The 18153-nt window shown below is 43.0% G+C and overlaps 2 pseudogenes; one reads left to right on the forward strand and one right to left on the reverse strand.

Moving 5' to 3' along the window:
• Window positions 1-994: 994 nt before the first annotated feature.
• LOC117715049 (ras-related protein Rab-5A pseudogene) lies at window positions 995-1951 on the reverse strand (annotated as a pseudogene).
• Window positions 1952-3213: 1262 nt separating this feature from the next.
• On the forward strand, window positions 3214-3735 carry LOC117715361 (protein max pseudogene; annotated as a pseudogene).
• Window positions 3736-18153: the final 14418 nt, after the last annotated feature.

The raw sequence follows: 18153 nt of genomic DNA on the forward strand, positions 1-18153 counted from the left end.
AGTGCTAAATCTCTGGGGTCATGTACCTGAGCCTGTAGGCCAACAGCCAAAACTGCCAACAAAAAAATGTTATGAATGCATATGAACAAAAGTATTTGAAAAGCAGATGTAGAATGAATTTGAGATGTACCTGGCATTGTTTACTTGTGTTGCATTATGGGACTGCTCTGTAGCCTTGCATCTGAACACACAGCATGCGCACTTTGTACTATGCATGTCAACATACCTTGTCACATGCAATTGATCCCTCAACTCATGTGTTAGACTATTATGTGATGTTTCACATAAATATATTGTACATACATATATTTACGCTCTAATAACAAAAAAATAATTTAGTCACCCACCATTACTCCTCAGCACATGTACCAATTTTATGTATCACTGGATTGTATAGTGTTATAATGCTTAAATACAAGTCCTGATGCTTTGTTTTTTGGTTTTGGTTTTGGTTTTGGTTTTGGTTTTGGTTTTTTGAGACAGGGTTTCTCTGTGTACCCTGGCTGTCCTGGAACTCACTCTGTAGACCAGGATGGCCTCGAACTCAGAAATCCACCTGCCTCTGCCTCCCAAGTGCTGGGATTAAAGGTGTGCATCACCACCGCCTGGCCAGTCCTGATGCTTATTAAATTACATTATCTATCAACTCTGAAATATATTGATTCTGTACTACATAGTATAAAATCAAGTTTAGACATTAATGTGTTTTGAAAAATAAGCAGCCAGGCAATAGTGGCACACTCCTTTAATCCCAGCATTGATTGAGCATTACCAAACTTATAAAGCCTTTGATTAACATATTTTTAAAAAAATGTATAAAAGCAAAAAGGAAAAGGGGGCATGGGATAGGGGTTTTCTAGGGAGGGGAATTGGGGAAAGGGGATGGCATCTGAAATGTAAATAAAATATCCAATAAAAAAATAAGAAAAAAAGAGTGAGTCCACACCCACTGGAGATGAAGTGTTCGCCTGTGTTTTCCCTTGGAATAAGTGTACACACAGTTCTCATTTTCCTTTCTACTGCCGGAGGAACACATGCATGTTATTAAAAATTAGGTTCAAAACAGTCAAAATAATTCAATATTAGAAACTTGATTCTACCATAGTCTATTTTTGGAAGTCACACTGGGCCAGCTAACTGCTCCCAACTGCATGGTTTTTGCCATTTAGGAAGTTCACACTGGAGTTCAGTTACTACAACACTGGCTTCTGGCTGGCTGTGCAGGCTCAGTAAGGTCTACTCCTCATCCTCTCGCTGAGTTTGCACCTGAATTTTGTGGTTCATTCTTTGGCAGCTTTTTAGCTATTGCCATAAATATTTCATTCACATTCATTGATGCCTTAGCTGATGTCTCCATAAATAATAACATGTTGTCATCTGCATAGGGCTGTGCTTCCTGGAAGTCAACGGCTCTTTTATTTGCTAAGTCAGCCTTGTTTCCTGACAAAGCTACCACAATATTAGGACTTGCTTGCCTTTGAAGTTCTTTAACCCAGTTTTTTGCTCTCACAGAAGATTCCTCATTTGTGATGTCATACACAACTATGGCTGCTTGTGCTCCTCAGTAGCACATTGGTGCTAGGCTATGATACCGTTCTTGGCCAGCTGTATCCCATATTTCATATTTTACTATTGTGTCATCAAGACACACAGTTTGGGTTAGAAAGGCAGCCCTAATGGTACTATTTTGAAATTCATGAAATTGGCCTTTCACAAAGCAAAGCACCAGGCTTGATTTGCCAACAGCACACTCTCCTAGAAGGACCAGTTTAAACTGTCATATTTTATTTCCAGGATTTGGCCCGTTGGGTTGCTCTTTGATTAGCCATATCCAAATTTTAAAGAAGTCCCTAACTTAGAATTCCTGAATGAACTTCCAGGATGCATGGTATCAATTTTGTTTTCTTTCTGGAGAAAATACCTGGGGCTCGGCTCCTGGCAGCAAGGTCATGCACGGCTGGAGATCGGATGCACCAGGATTGCAGCTGCTGGCCTACTCACTACTTGTCATACAGGCCAGCTCGGGACTCCGAGCCTAGCATTGAGAGTTTTATACAGCATGTCCTTCGAACAGATCCAGAACTTCAGAGTTGCCTATTTTCCACTGTTGTGGGTTGTTGGGGGCCGACTTTTAGCAGAGAGCGGCTATCAGCTTTGCAGCCATCTTGAGCCATATACCCTGACATGAGACTTGGATTACAATAGCCTACAACAGCTGAGCACATTCTGATAATCTTGGTTTAGTTACCTTGGGTGTGTGAGATTAAAGGTGTGTGAGATTAAAGGTGTGTAATTTAAGAGTATGACTTAGAAGTGTAGAGATCAGAGTTAGAGACAAGACCTAAGGGCATGATTAAAGGTGTGACCAAAAGGCATGGCTTAGAAGTGAGACATATAAAAGGCACAGGCAGATGGTAGAGAAAGAGACACTTAGAGGAAGAGAGACTGAAGAATAAACGGGATTGAAACACACTGTCTGGTCTCCATTCTTCGAGTCTGTCCTCACTCTCTCTCTCTTGCTGAACCCCGACCTGTGGACCGGAGCAGCAGCTTGGGCTGGGATAGAGTGGCTGCCCCAAACATGGGGCAGCCCGGGCCTCAACATTTTGCTCAGGCTTCGACATTTTTTGGCCGCCCAAACGTGGGGCTAGTACAGTTCTCAACATTTTTTGGCCGCCCGAACGTGGGGCTAGTGCGGTTCTCAACAATGGGTAGCATAAACTTTTAGTGGCTAACCTCCTAGGCTGTCCACCCTACACTTGGCTCTTTCCATATCACTTTACCCACCAGGTAATTTACATGTAGATCTCCATCAAGACCTTTCATCAAGGATTAGAGGAGATCAAATCAGTTCTGTTCTTGGCTCCAATGTCTGAGTTCTCAGAATGAGGGTTTTTCTGTGTAACCTGGGGTGTTAATGCTCTCAACCTTAGGTAAGGTCAGAGGTGAGGAAGGAAGGCAGAACTGGCTGGGCTCTAGGAATATGCTGATGCCCTTGTGTCTTTAGGTGATATGGGTGATGAGCCTGATTCATCCTGCAAGACATGAGAGAAAGTGTCAGGTGTGTGTGTGTGTGAGTGAGTGAGCGAGTGAGTGAGTGAGTAAGTGTGTGAGTGGGGGCACACAGCTTGTTGTTGTCGGTGACTTCCCCCTTCCCTCCACACCTCCCCTCCACAGCCACCGCTGCAGTGGCCGCTCCCTGGGCCTTAGGAAATGAGCGATAAGGATGACAACAAGGTGGAGAGCAATGCTGACAAACGGACTCACCATAATTCACTGGAACGAAAACGTAGGGACCACATCAAAGACAGCTTTCACAGTTTGGGACTCAGTCCCATCACTCCAAGGAGAGAAGGCATCCCGGGCCCAAATCCTAGACAGAGCAACAGAGTATATCCAGTATATGTGAAGGAAAATCCATACACACCAGCAAGACATTGATGACCTCAAGCGACAGGACACTCTTCTGGAGCAACAAGTCCGTGCACTGGAGAAGGCAAGATCAAGTGCCCAACTGCAGACCAACTATCCCTCCTTAGACAACAGCCTCTACACCAACGCCAAGGGTGGTACCATCTCTGCCTTCGATGGCGGTTCAGACTCCAGCTCAGAGTCTGAGCCTGAAGAGCCCCAGAGCAGGAAGAAACTCCGGATGGAGGTCAGCTAAGCCATGCGGGCAGGCCAGCAATAAAACTGTCAACTTTTCAGTCACATCCTCCTTCAGTTCATCATTAGAACCCTCAGAACCATTGAGAAGACTCTTTATTTTCCTTTTCTCTTTATTAATTGTTATTTTTGCATAGAAGGTCTTGGACAACAGCTCTCATCCCCTTCCCTCTGTCCACTACTTTTAAATGTGTTCCCTTCAGGGGTTCCTGTCCCCACCAGAAATTTTAAACCAAAACACCCTAACTTGACAGCTCTTTCTGTGGAGGACAGACAGCCAGCCAGACCTCTGTGTACAGAGTGTCCTGCCCATCCTACCAGTTCCTCCAGCCCTCAGAGCATGTGCGTGGAGGACACCTGCTCTGCTAGGCTCTCCTCCCAGTTCCCCCTCACCTCTGTTTGGTGGACTTTGTGAATCTCTGAACTGCTCTGCTTTGACAAGATGAACAGATTGGAGTAAACAGAGCTAACCCCCTCTACTTTGTAAGGATTATTTTTTGGAAAAGCTGTCTCTCCTGTTGAAAGGCCAGATTCTTGAAGAAGTTTGTGTGGTAGTAAAGGAAAGCAGGGACAGGTTTGCAGCACCCTTGGCATGGTCACTCTCCAGCTGTTTAAGCCTGCACAGCCAGCCTTCCAGAAGGCCACAGGACGCTGGTACGTATAGGACCTGCGGCTGTGAAATGGCTTTCAGGAGTGGGGGTGGCTATGTGGGTGGGGCTGGGAGGGAGTTTTATGTGGGGTAGAGGTTTTGTATTAAGGGTCAGTGATGATGTTTTGATATTTATTTCCTGCTACTGAAATTTGAATCTGAATGAAATACCCCTATTTCTGATGATGTCAATATTGTAAAGCGACAGATTCATAAAGTAATGATCAAATCTTCATTTCTTTCTGTGTGTCTTTCTAAAAAATAGAGCCAACTATTTTGTATGTAAATACCAAGAGCGACTAAACTGGTAATAAACCCACAGCCCAGTCCAGCCACCCACCTGACCTCTTTCCTCCTGTCCTGGAACTTGTGGCCACTGTGTGATCCAGTCCTGGCTCTGGCTGTGGTCAGCAGATCCCAGTGAAGGGTTTCTCTTCTTTAGGCTTTGTTTCTTTGTCTTTTCCTACTCTGTTGCCGGCATTTGCTGATATCTAGTGTATACTTTGTAGTCTCAGTCAGTGTTTGATTCCATTCCGTGGAAATAAAAATGTATGTTGTACATATTTCCCAAAAAAAGAGAGAAAGGGTCTACAAAGAAATAGACAACTGTGCTCTAATGATGATTGTCACATACAACCAGTGAAATCCTGTGAGGAAATTTAAGGAAGCCTTTCACTGCAAGAAATTCTGGAGTTATATTTGAAATTAGATACTTTGGTTGTACAATGCAAAACCACCCAGTAGTTAGTAAGAAATGCCAGAAAAGTATTAAATATTTATGTGGCTAACAATTTTCTATGACCTCACATTTGTCTCTCATACTCTCAGTATCCTTTGAAGAAATTGAGATGATTCAGACTACATTATCTCGGACTATCATCAGTAGAGACCTGACCTCAATTTACTATAGGTCAAATCAGACCCTCCTAACCTTCTTGAGAATGTTGTACAAGAGGGAAACAGTGGTCACAGTAACAGATTTATAAGATTTTGAAACTAGACTCTGGGGTTCTTGACAGGCTCAGTCGAAGTACGTCAGGAAACAAATATATTTCATACTTCAAATGAGGAGAATGAAGGAGGGGTGACAGGTAAGCTACAAATTCAGGATCACTGGAAACTAGATAGTGATTCACAGATCAGCTTGGGATATAGAGTGAGACTCGGTTTCTCCCACAACAGAAGATAGCACAAAGTGGAAGAAGACAAGAAGAAAAAGTGGCCATATTGTGGAAGATATTTTAGAGAAAGATGTGAGTATTTGGTGGGTAGAGAAGAAGAGCTAATGAATCTAAGATCATGAATGAGCATCCATGTTGGACACGGAGATGAGATCAAAACCTAAGCAATAAAACAGATTCAGGAGCTTCCCTGTGTGAGCCAGTACAAAGGGATTATGAAAACCTCAAGCAAATAAAAGTGGAAATATGACATTACAGTGAGAATGTTCACTTGTGATTGCAAGACAAAAAGGAAGACTTTAATAAAAAACAAATTGAAAAATATGAAGCATACATAATGAGACAAACACACATATCATTTTAATGAATCACTGTTTCACAGTTTCAGCCTTTTTAGGAACAAGACTTAAAAAATCACATGGTTGTGATGCCTGGGAAAAGATATAGCTCAGAGACTAAGGCCCAGTAACCTGCTGGACAGATTTTTGTTTAGCCCTGGAGCACTGTGGAAGGAAAATCTACCCTGTGCTGACAGTGATAGGATGCAGCAGCATCAGCCTCCACAGGATGAATGATGAGGGTGAAGTCAGTCACAACTCATTGCCACTGACTGTCAAAGACCTCAGATGCTAGGATGCACCATAGATGAGAAGCTTGGGTGGCTGTCCTCTTTTTTGTTGATACCGCTTTATATGATTCAAAATATATAGAGTGACACTCTAGCTAGACATGGAGAAGATGGTGACTCTCTGCCCTAGAGAAACAGGCAAAAAAGCTGGAGACTGGGTCAGAACAATATCCCCATTGGAACCTGAAATGATAAACACACCTTTCTGTCACAGAGATACTGAAGCACCCCCTCCGGGTGTAAAAGCATCATATAGGTGGAATCTGTAACAGTAGTTATAAGCTACACACTGGGAAGCGATAATATAAAAGAGAAACTTGACACCACTTAAATCCATAATTTCAATGATCAGAACAAAACGGCATGAAAAATAGTGATGTCCACAGTGGTTGCTCTGAACATGATAACCTCCCATCTGGAATCCAGCACAGCAATACCAACAGCAAGAAAGTAACTGTCCCCATCTCTGAGAACTGAACTGAACTGAACTGAACTGAACTGAACTGAACTGAACTGAACTGAAGGCTGCTTCTTGGGCAGTGGCATGCTGCCTTTAAAGACAGTCTGAGGACTCTGCACTGTGGCTAATGTCTCAATATGCAAATCAGCTCAGAAAAGCTGGGTTGCAGTTCCTAAGGACACCTGCTCTTATGTCACCCAACGGCAGTTAGGTTTAGCAAAGAATTCCCTAGGGTATTGCCAGTGTATCCCAAGTGATTTTGTGGCTGTACCTGTGAAATCATCATGTTCTGTTATTCAGAGTTCCATGTGAAGAATTCATGGTCATTGTTCTGCTGTAAATAAAATGAGTTGCAGGAGCTCTGTGATCTTTCTGAATTAAACTTTTAAAAAGAAATATCCTTATTTATATTTTATAGTATGTTAGGTCTGTATCTAAGTCTCTGCCCCACACAAGTGCCTGTTTCACTTAGGTTCCAGAAAAACATATAGATCTGATGGACCTATATGTACAGAAGAGTGTCATTTACCATATAGATGCTAGAATCTGATCCCACATTCTCTCAAGAATAGGAAGCATAACCACTGAGACATCTATCTAGCCCCGAACTAATTTTGTATCTCATAAAAACAATATAAGGCTGGAGAGGTAGCTCAGCAGTTAAGAACAATGACTTCTCATCTAGAGGCCCTGAGTTCAATTCCCAGCAACCATATAGTGGCACATCTAACACGCCCCCCTGCGAGCCTTGCATTCATGGAGAAATCACGAGACGCAGAGATCAGGTAGTTACTGCAAAACGAGGCTTTTTAATCTTTCTCACACACGTGGGAAACGCGGAGAGGCGCGGAAGGGCAGAGCTGAGGAAGGGGTCCCGCTTAAGTACAGTCTAGAGTGACGTATTCACTTCTGATTGGCTGTTCGCTCACCACCCAATATGCCTCGGGATTGGCAGTGACTTGGCACACCTATCTGCCTAGCAACTGCGCAGATAATTGTTTACATCTGGAGAAGACACGCGGCCAGGGCCATCTTGGAAATGCAAATGTGTAGCCACTGAAACAGCGGCTCACTACATCTCCCCCTTTTAAAATTATTAATATGAAACAGCCTTTTGCCGATTAACTGTAGTACCAAATAAGATTCAAACTCAAACCCGATCAAGCAAACTCCATCTTGGGGGAATAAGCAATCAAGAGCTTATAGCCCGAAGATTTTTCCTTACCCTAACCAGGTGCAATGGAAGCGAGTCCTCTGGGTGCTAAGGGCTAAGGAAATATAAAGAGAATTGACACCCATCCCTGTGCAATGGAGTATATATAGCTCCCAGGGGTGCGAGAGCTGTCAACCTATTATTAGGTACCACAATTATTTAGGCAAGAGCTGACTGGACTAGACCTCTCATCTATCCCAGTGCAATGAGCTGAGCTCCTGGGGTGCATAGACTGAGAGGGTCTCTGTCATAGGCTATTTTCTAGCCTAGATAGTCAAATTTCAGGGAGGGATGCTTGCTCCAAGGCTTGCGAGTGCTTAGGCTTTAAGCTACCTTGTCACGTTTTTGTTGGGCTTTGAGCTTACAAACCAACCATCTATGAATACTAATTCACATCATAGAGCTGTACCAAGCAAGCCTATTCCCGCTCTTTAGAAAGAAAGAAAGAAAGAAAGAAAGAAAGAAAGAAAGAAAGAAAGAAAAGGCAGAAGAAATTTAAGAAGTAAAATCTCCACGGGAAACAGGTTCCATCCAATGGTAATCCGGGCTTGCAATCACCGCTGTACCTGGTCCAACTTCCCATTCCACTTTCCTTTTAAATAAACAGAAAGATTATGGCTTTAAGTAAATGCATCACTCACAAATCTTAGAAGTGTAACACCTGGATGTGAGGCTGTTGACACACAGCTTATTTGAGCCACATCTGTGAGCCCCTTCACATGGGCTTAGAGCCAATCAACTCTCTGATTGACCAAAGTCTCTTTTAAGTCTCCATAACGATGTACTGAGATAGGCACAAAGGTAGGCACATGCACAACCAAGGCTAGATCTAGTGATCCATTTTAGCCTTGTGCTAAAAAGCATGTAACATTTTACAATCTAAGATATCAGAATTATTCTGAAAGTTGGATAACATAAAGAAAAATGAAGGGTCTACACACACCAACACCGGTTGTGCAGATGTATTTCCAAAACACCTTATTAATTTTTAATGTTATTCAAATGGCTAGAGATATTAAATCTTGTAACCGAAACATTTTGCACTTTATGAAACATATTTAACAAGACAAAGGCAGATATACCCCTTTTTTAACATTTAAAACAGTGGCTACAACACATAATTTAACTGTGTTGAAGCAAGATAAACTCAAGAAAATATACATATGATTTAATTTAGGACTTATATCTCTTTGAAAACATTAAACAGAGGTTTTAAATCCTCTTATGGTAAGCTTAAAATGAGGTTTTAGTCAATTAATATCTCTTAACAACTTTAAAAAATTACTAAGAGCAAATCAAGATTAAAAGTAAACTATTTTTCTTTGTATGTACACTCACAAGCCAGAAGATGGCATTAGATTCCCACCACAAATGGTTGTGAGATACCACGTGGCCGCTGGGAGTTTAGCCTTTATATTTTAAATTAAGTCCAGCCTTTAATGGCTGAGCTATTTCTAAAGCCAAATTGACTCAAACATAGAAAGACACTGTCTTTGAATATTTTTTTGGAGTAACAAGTATTTTAAAAATTTTAAGAGCTCGCTATATTGAAGCAATAGCTTGTAGAAAAAATTTCTTTAGAGAAATCCACTAGTAAAATATCACATATGAATAATACACACCAAAAGATTTAACCTCTTACCCTTTTTGTATTAAAGCAACAAAATTTGTATATATATGTAAAATATAAAACATTACCCATTTTCTGAAGCAATTATTTTTTAACAAATATCGCTCCATGGGCTCGTAAACATTATGAATAAATTTATTAACTATAAACCTTTTACCTCTACCAGAAATGTAAAGGAATGGTATAAAAATATTTTTTATGTAAACATTTATTGAAATGGTAGCTGGAGAAGACAAGTTAGGCTGTATAAAACTTAAATTTGAACTTTATTTTGGATTAATTTAATAACCAATCTTTTTTGTCCCATGATAATTTCGGATAAAAGCCAATCTTATTCTCTAATAATTGTAACACATATTAAAGGAATCTAAGGAATCTTATTTTTAACAACTTTGAATATAGAGGAATTAAAATAATTTGAACCATATTTCATAAGCACATTTTTAGGATCTGGTCTTTAGACTCAGAACGAAAGCTGCTTTTTCTGGCTGCAGCCTGCGTGTCTTAATTCAAATGTAAATGCACTTAACCTCCCTCTGCCTGCCTGCCTGCCCTGCGCAGTTCCGAACTGAGTGATTTTGCTTTTAATTAAAACCTTAAATTTGAACTAAAACCCTCTGGAACAGTTTAAGATTTTACCAAATCCCACAGCGATATACTCAGCCACAAATGGCAGGAGAGTCAGAGCCGAAATCTTGTAATCCAGCTTCCTTCTTTCTGATCCCCCGACGGCTCCCGCTCCTGCAGCCGTGTCTGCACCACGGGGGGGGGGGGGGAGCGACTCCAGGCCACGCTCCGCCGTCGCTCCGCCATTTTGGCTGCAGCAGCCGCGTGGGGACCCAAATTAAATTGTTTTCACCTGTGAAGGAAGCACAAAAATAGCCCCTCTCCCTGGGCCCGCAAAATGCGCCTAGGCAATTTCGCAGCCTCCCGTTCCCACGAGAGGCGGCTGCACGTTTCGCCGCTGCCTCCGCGGCTGCACGGGGTTCCGCTGCTGCGGCGGCTGCGTGGGGTTCCACCGCAGCAGCGGCTGCACGGTTCTGCCGCTGCTGTGGCTGCGCTGTGTTTTGCAAAAATCCTTTGTTCCTTCACTGGCATTTTCTGCTCTAAGCTGTGCCTCCCAAGTGCTGGGATTAAAGGCGTGCGCTGCCACCGCCTGGCTTCCTCTGCCCGCCGCATGTAGCAGAACGTAGCAAAGACTCTTTTACAAAGGCGGATTCCCTTTTTCACCAACCTTCTCCCACCTGCCGGTGGTTCCATGGACTCTGCAGCAATCCGTGTTCCCTTTGAACACTCCCTTTTATCACTAGGCCCTTTTTGTAGCCTGCCAACACACTTTAGTTCTGATATGTCTGAGTAGCCATAAAACAATTGTGATATGAGCAAGAGTTTAATTAATGAAGTGGCCGCGGTGGATTTAAATCCGCTTGTCAAGATTTCTATTTTAGACATAACTTCCAAAGGGTGTACCTCTTATAGCCGTAGTTTTTTAACTGTCCTCGAAGCTCGGGGTCCTTCTGCTAACGCGTAGAGATTTCTGCCGCCTGGAAAAACCGCGTGTGGGTTTCGCGTGCGTGGAGAATCCGCGTGCCTGGAATCTCCCGCGCCTGGAATTTAACCCGGGTTTTCAGCACCAGATCTAACACGCCCCCCTGCGAGCCTTGCATTCGTGGAGAAATCACGAGACGCAGAGATCAGGTAGTTACTGCAAAACGAGGCGTTTTAATCTTTCTCACACACGTGGGAAACGCGGAGAGACGCGGAAGGGCAGAGCTGAGGAAGGGGTCCCGCTTAAGTACAGTCTAGAGTGACGTATTCACTTCTGATTGGCTGTTCGCTCACCACCCAATATGCCTCGGGATTGGCAGTGACTTGGCACGCCTATCTGCCTAGCAACTGCGCAGATAATTGTTTACATCTGGAGAAGACCCTCGGCCAGGGCCATCTTGGAAATGCAAATGTGTAGCCAATGAGGAATATCAATAGGCCAAGAAGCACCTAAAAATACATTCAACATCCTTAGTCATCAGGAAAATGCAAATTAAAACAACCCTGAGATTCTACCTCACACCAGTCAGAGTGGCAGGTGACAGCAGATCCTGGTGAGGATGTGGAGAGACAGGGACACTCCACCATTGCTGTTGGGATTTCAAACTGGTAAAACCACTTTGGAAATCAATCTGGCAGTTCCTAAGAAAATTGGAAATAGTTCTACCTAAAGGCCCAGCTATACCACTAGTGGACATATACCTAAAAGACACTCCAACATATAGCATGGACACATGCTCCACTATGTTCATAGCAGCTTTATTTTTAATAGCCAGAAGGTAGTGTAACCAAGATGTCCTTCAATAGAATGGATTCCAAAAATGTGGCACATTTACACAATGGAGTACTACTCAGCTTTTAAAACTATGACTTCATGAAATTCATAGGCAAATGAATGAAACTAGAAAATACTATCCTGAGTGAGGTAACCCAGACAAAAATGGACACACATTTTACCTACTCAGTGATAAGTAGATATTTGCCCAAAAGCTCAGAATACCCATGATACAACCCATAGACATATGGAATTTAAGAAGAAGAAAGAGCAAACCACAGATGTTACACTCCTACATAGAAAGAAAAACAAAATAATCACGGGAGGTAGAAGGATGAAGGGACCTGGGAGGAATAAATGATAGGGAAGAAAAAAAGGTGGGCAGGATCACAGATTGGAAGGAAAAGGAGAAAAATACAGGGGGTCAGGAAATTGATTAGAAACATGTAGCACTAGGGGATGGGGAAATAGGGGTAGCCAATAGAAAGTTCCAGACTCCAGGGAATGAGAGTCTCCCAGGACCCAATGGTGATGACTTTAGCCAAAATAATCAACAAAGGGGACATACAACCTATAGAAACCACCTCCAGTAAATCACCATGGGCCCCAGTTGAGAGATTGGTCCACCCACACATCTCAAAAGTTTGAACCCAGAAATGTTCATGTCCAAGGGAAAGACAGAGACAAAAAGTTAAACAGAGATTGAAAAAAAGGACAACCAGAGACTGTCCCACCTAGGGATCCATCCCAACTGCAGACACCAATTTTGTACATTATTGCAGATACCAAGAATTGCTTGCTGACAGGAGCCTGGTATGGCTGTTTCCTGAGAGGTTCTAGGAGCACCTGACCAAAACAGAAGCAAATACAGCCAACATTGAACTGAGCCTGGTGACCCAAATGGAAGAACTAGGGGAAGGACTGAGGGATCTGAAGAGGATTGCAACCCCATAGGAAGAACAATATCAGCTAACTGGACAACCCAGAGCTTTCAGGGACAAAACCACCAACCAAAGAGTGTACATGGAGGGAGCCATGACTCTATATACATGTGTAGAAGAGGATGCCCTTATCTGACATCAATAGAAGAGGAAGCCCTTGATCATTTCTCTACAACAGGTTTGATGCTTCAGCATAGGGGGAGGCTAGAGCAGTGAGGCTGGAGAGGATGAATGGGTGAAAGCAAAGGGGAGGGGAAGAGGGAAAATGGAATGGGGGTTTGTGAAGGGGTAACAAGGAAGGGGGATATCATTTGAAATGTAAATGAATACGATTGTTAATTTTAAAAGGAAGAAATAAACTAGGATATATGTTTGAAATCTAAAACTGATGAATTTATATTACACAAAGTGAAATGGTAATAGTTTTATTATATTAGTTATTTGAAAGATTAAGCTAAATACCAAGTTATAAAGCTTAATTAAGAGAAATGCAGGGACTTCCATTCTGGGCCCGAGCACTGAGGGGGATCAACAGCAGCAGCTCTGCACCCAACCTCACAAAACCTAGATGAAGAGGGGCTACCAGGAGCTCTAACCCAGGCAGTATCTAAGGTAAGGATTCAGCAGTGCACTCCCCAAACAGGGAGTAACCTGGACACACAGGGACCTAGGAATTCACTCCTGGCCAGGAGCACTGGTATCTTCTGGTCTGGGCCTGAGCATTCAGCAGATCCCAGGAGATAGATCTGCACCCAATCACACAGAAACCAGAGGAAACGGGGTTCTCAGGAGCTCTAACCTAGGCAGTGTCTTGGGTAAGGAGGCAGCAACACTCACACCAAATAGAAAGTAACTGGGACTCACTGGGACCCAGGAATTCACTCCTGGGCAGGAGTACCGATTCCTTCCTGTTTGGTCCCAAGCACAGAGCAGATCCCAGGAGATAGCTCTGTACCCGACCTCCCAAAACCTAGAGGTGGCAGGGCGTGCAGGAGTTCTAACCTGGGCAGTATCTCAGGTCAGGAGACAGCAATACTCTACCCAAACAGGCAGTAACCTGGACACACAGGGACCCAGGAATTCACTCCTGGCCCAGAGCACTGGTTCCTTCCTATTCCTGCCTGAGCACTGAGCAGATCTTGGACCTCAGCTCTAACTCCAGCAGCATCACCCATCCCAAAGAGTTCTGACACAACCAAGATAATAGAAAAAATAAGGCTCCAGTCAGAGACAGCTCAGGTAGCAGCAAGGAGATCCAGATGGCTAAAGGCAAGCACAAGAACACAAGCATCAGCCACCCGGGGCACTTGGTTTCATCAGAAACTAGTTCTCCCACATTAGAAAGTCCTGAATTACCCATATCACCAGGAAAGCAAGAGTCAGATCTAAAATCAATTCTAATGATGATGATAGAAAACTTTAAGAAGGACATAAATAACACCCTAAAAGAAATTGAGGAGAACACAGATAAACAGGTGAAAGCCCTTAAAGAGGAAACACAAAAAAACACTTAAAGAATTACAATAGAACACAACCAAACAGGTGAAGGGATTGAACAAAACCATCCAGGACATAAAAATGGAAGTAGAGACAATCAAGAAATTACAAAGGGAGACTACCAGGGATATAGAAAACCTGGGAAAGTGGAACACTGGTTCCTTCCTGTCTGGGCCAGAGCACTGAGCAGATCTTGGGTGGCAGCTCTGCCCCCAACATCCAAGAACCCAGGAAACAGGGATCCCAGGCACTGGAACTCAGGCAGTATCCAGGTAAGCAGACAGCAGGGCCCGACCTAAACAGGGAGTAACTGGGAACCAAAAGGACCCAGGAGGTTACTCCTGGCATGGAACACTGGTTCCTTCCGGTCTGGGCCAGAGCACTGAGCAGATCTTGGGTGGCAGCTCTGTCCCCAACCTCCAAGAACCCAGAGGAAGCAGGGATCCCAGGCGCTCTAATTTGGACAGTGTCTTAGAAACTAGGTCTCAGATCTGAGGCCTAGATCAGACCTCTGCCAGGTCTGCTGTTGTGTGGACCCCGGATTCCACCTGAGACATACTGGAAGTTCCACTCAATCCAGATCCATAGAGGAACAAATGAACTCAGAGCTTCAGACAACATATCCTGAGATATTCTAGAGGAGACACTGCACCCAGAACAGCAGACACCTAGCTGGACTACTACCTTGGAGGCACCATATCCTGAGGCATCCTAGAAGTACTGAAAGGTCCGGGACTCCCCAGAAAGGAGTCCACTTAAGTCACAGGATAGCACGCACCCAAAGGACACACGAGAGACCGTCTTGCTGTAAAGCACATGAGATGGTTTATTAAATCAGAGCTCTGGGCCAGCCTATAACCCCATATCTCACATAGGGGATAGAGGGACTGACCTCGTGGCTCAGGGGCATAGCGCTTATATATGGGCGGGGTAGGGAAAAATCGAACTTTCGCACGGGTGCACAGGATTGGTTGTTTTACCTCTTTTGAACACTAGTAGGCCGTACCATGGGGCAGGGTGTAGTTCTTCCCTTGGCCAGTCAGTTTCTGGAATGTTCTTAACAGGCCTTTGTACTGTAACTCCCCCCTCCTCTGTAACTAATTAGATGGACCCAAACCTGCTGGCAGGTGCTTTTCTGCCCAAGGTCTAAGGCGAAAAATTTACACATATTTCATAAGATGGCCTTTATAATTTTTTACTCTACAGTACCACTGTAATCAGTGCAGCTGGAAAAGATCACAGAGACATCTGGACCCCTAGGAGATCAGACACAAGCTAGATAACTAGAAAGACAGGCTTCAGTCAGAGACAGCAAGTATAGGCAGCACTAGAGTTAACCAGATGGCAAAAGGCAAGAGCAAGAATGTAAGCAACAGAAACCAAAGTTACATGGCATCATCAGAACCCAGCTCCCCCATCAGAGCAAGCCCTGAACACCCCATCACACCAGAAAAGCAAGAATCAGAATTAAAATCACTTCTCATGATGATGATAGAAGGCTTTAAGAAAGACATAAATAACACTCTCAAAGAACTTAAGGAGAGCACTGGTAGACAGATAGAAACCCTTAAAGAGGAAACACAAAAATCCCTTAAGGAATTTCAAGAAAATGCAACCAAACGGGAAAAGGAATTAAACAGAACCATGCAGGATCTAAAAATGGAAGTAGAAACAATAAAGAAATCACAAACGGACAATACCCTGGAGATAGAAAACCTAAAAAAAAGATCAGGAGTCATAGACACAAGTATCACCAACAGAATACAAGAGATGGAAGAGAGAATCTCATGTGCAGAAGATACCATGGAAAACATTGACACAACTGTCAAAGAAAATGCAAAAATACAAAAAGCTACTAACCCAAAATATACAAGAAATCCAAGACACAATGAGAAGGCCAAACCTAAGGATAATAGGTATAGATGAGGGGGAAGACTCCCAACTAAAAGGACCAGTAAATATCCTCAACAAAATTATAGAGGAAAACTTCCCTAACCTAAAGAAAGAGCTGTCCATAAATATACAAGAAGCTTACAGAACTCCAAATAGTTTAGACCAGAAAAGAAATACTTCCCGCCATATAATAGTCAAAACATCAAATGTACAAAACAAAGAAAAAATACTAAAAGCAGTAAGGGAAAAAGGCAAAGTAACATATAAAGGCAGACCTATAAGAATTACACCAGACTTCTCACCAGAGACCATAAAAGCCAGAAGATCCTGGACCGATATCATACAGACCCTAAGAGAACCCAAATGCCAGCCCAGACTACTATATCCAGCAAAACTCTCAATCATTATTGATGGAGAAACCAAAATATTCTATGACAAATCCAAATTTACACAGTATCTCAACACAAATCCAGCACTTCAAAGAATAATTGGTGGAAAACTCCAACACAAGGAGGGAAATTACAACCTAGAAAAAGCAAGAAAGTAATCTTTCAAAAACCCAAAAAGAAGATAGTTACACAAACATATCTCCATGGATGTTAGCCCAAAAGCTTGGATTATCGAAGACTCAACCCACAGACCACATGAAGCTCATGAAGAAGGAAGACCAAGAGGGGATGCCTCAGTTCTACTTAGAATGAGAAATAAAAATGCTCAAGGGAGCAAATAGGGAAACAAAACATGGAACAGAAACTGAAGGAGGGGCCATCAGGAGACCTTTCCACCTGGGTATTCACCCCATGTACAGCCACCTAATCTAAACACTGTTGTGGATGGCTGGAAGTGCGTAATGTGAGGAACATGATATAGCTGTCTCCTTAGAGGTCAGCCAAAGACTAAAACACTCAGAGGACAATCTTCACAATTAACCACTGATATGATCAGGGGTTTCCCAATGGAGAACTTAGTGAGAGGACTGAAGGAGCAGAAAGGGTTATTGACCCCAGGTGGAAAGCAACAATACCAAACAACCAGAGCCCCCCAGGGTCTAAACCACCAGCCTGGGAACACATAGGGAGGGACCCAAGACTCCAGAGGTATATGTAGGGGAGGATGGCCCTGTCAGACATAGGTGGGAGAGGAGTTTCGTGGTCCCATAAAAAAATGAATGAAAAATGAATGAATGAATGAACACACAGTGGGGGGGAGGATGTGAGGGCGTGGAGGGGATAGTGAGGGGGGTAGGTGTGGTCACTGCCTCATAGAAGCATGAGGAGGGGGATGGGATAGGTTTCTGGGTGGTGGGAGGAAGTAGGCTAAGGGGATAAAATATGAAATGTAAATACTACAACCAATTTTAAGAAGCGGGAAAAAAAATCTTCAGAACCAACATCTTTAAAAAAAAATGTCAGCCCCCTGGGGGTGGAAATTTTTTTTTCTTGATACTAAAACTTGTTCTGAGAATTGTATATTGCAGAATACACAGCCTTGGTGTATCTACTCATCAAGCATACTGAGCAGACCTGCCTAAACCTCTGATGTCTTGGAATTCCATCTGGATTCAGTGAAGACACAGCATTAGAGGCTTATCAACTTACTCTCCCCCCACCCCTCTTCTAAAATCTCAACGCCCTTAATCAGCTTAAAGAAGTTAAAGAAGAGTCAGCGCCCCTATTCCCTGAGCTTGGGGACTAATGTGGTTAATAACGGTCTGTCTTTCTAGGGACAAGTAGTGGTTTTGTTGGAACAGGGGGGATTAGCTAGGACTTACTGCATAGCCATAACCTACTGGTAGAAATCTGTATAATTATTATCAAGATGAAGTTATAAATTCTTAAATGGTACAAAATTTACTTTGATCTCAAACTTAAGGTTTTCATTGGTAGGAGCCTCTTATTAATATAAAAATGAGATGAATATTGATACACTCATGGGCATTGTGCCTGTATAACACATTTAGGAATACAATGCCTAGACCCAGCCCTTTTTTAACTTTTTTAACTGATTTGGGACAGTTAACCTATGAGTTAAGGGACTATAGCAAATTCATATTTTTGAGTTTATTGTTAGGG

The sequence above is a fragment of the Arvicanthis niloticus genome, chromosome 9 (assembly GCF_011762505.2).
Source record: "Arvicanthis niloticus isolate mArvNil1 chromosome 9, mArvNil1.pat.X, whole genome shotgun sequence".
Classification (NCBI taxonomy): Eukaryota; Metazoa; Chordata; class Mammalia; order Rodentia; family Muridae; genus Arvicanthis; species Arvicanthis niloticus.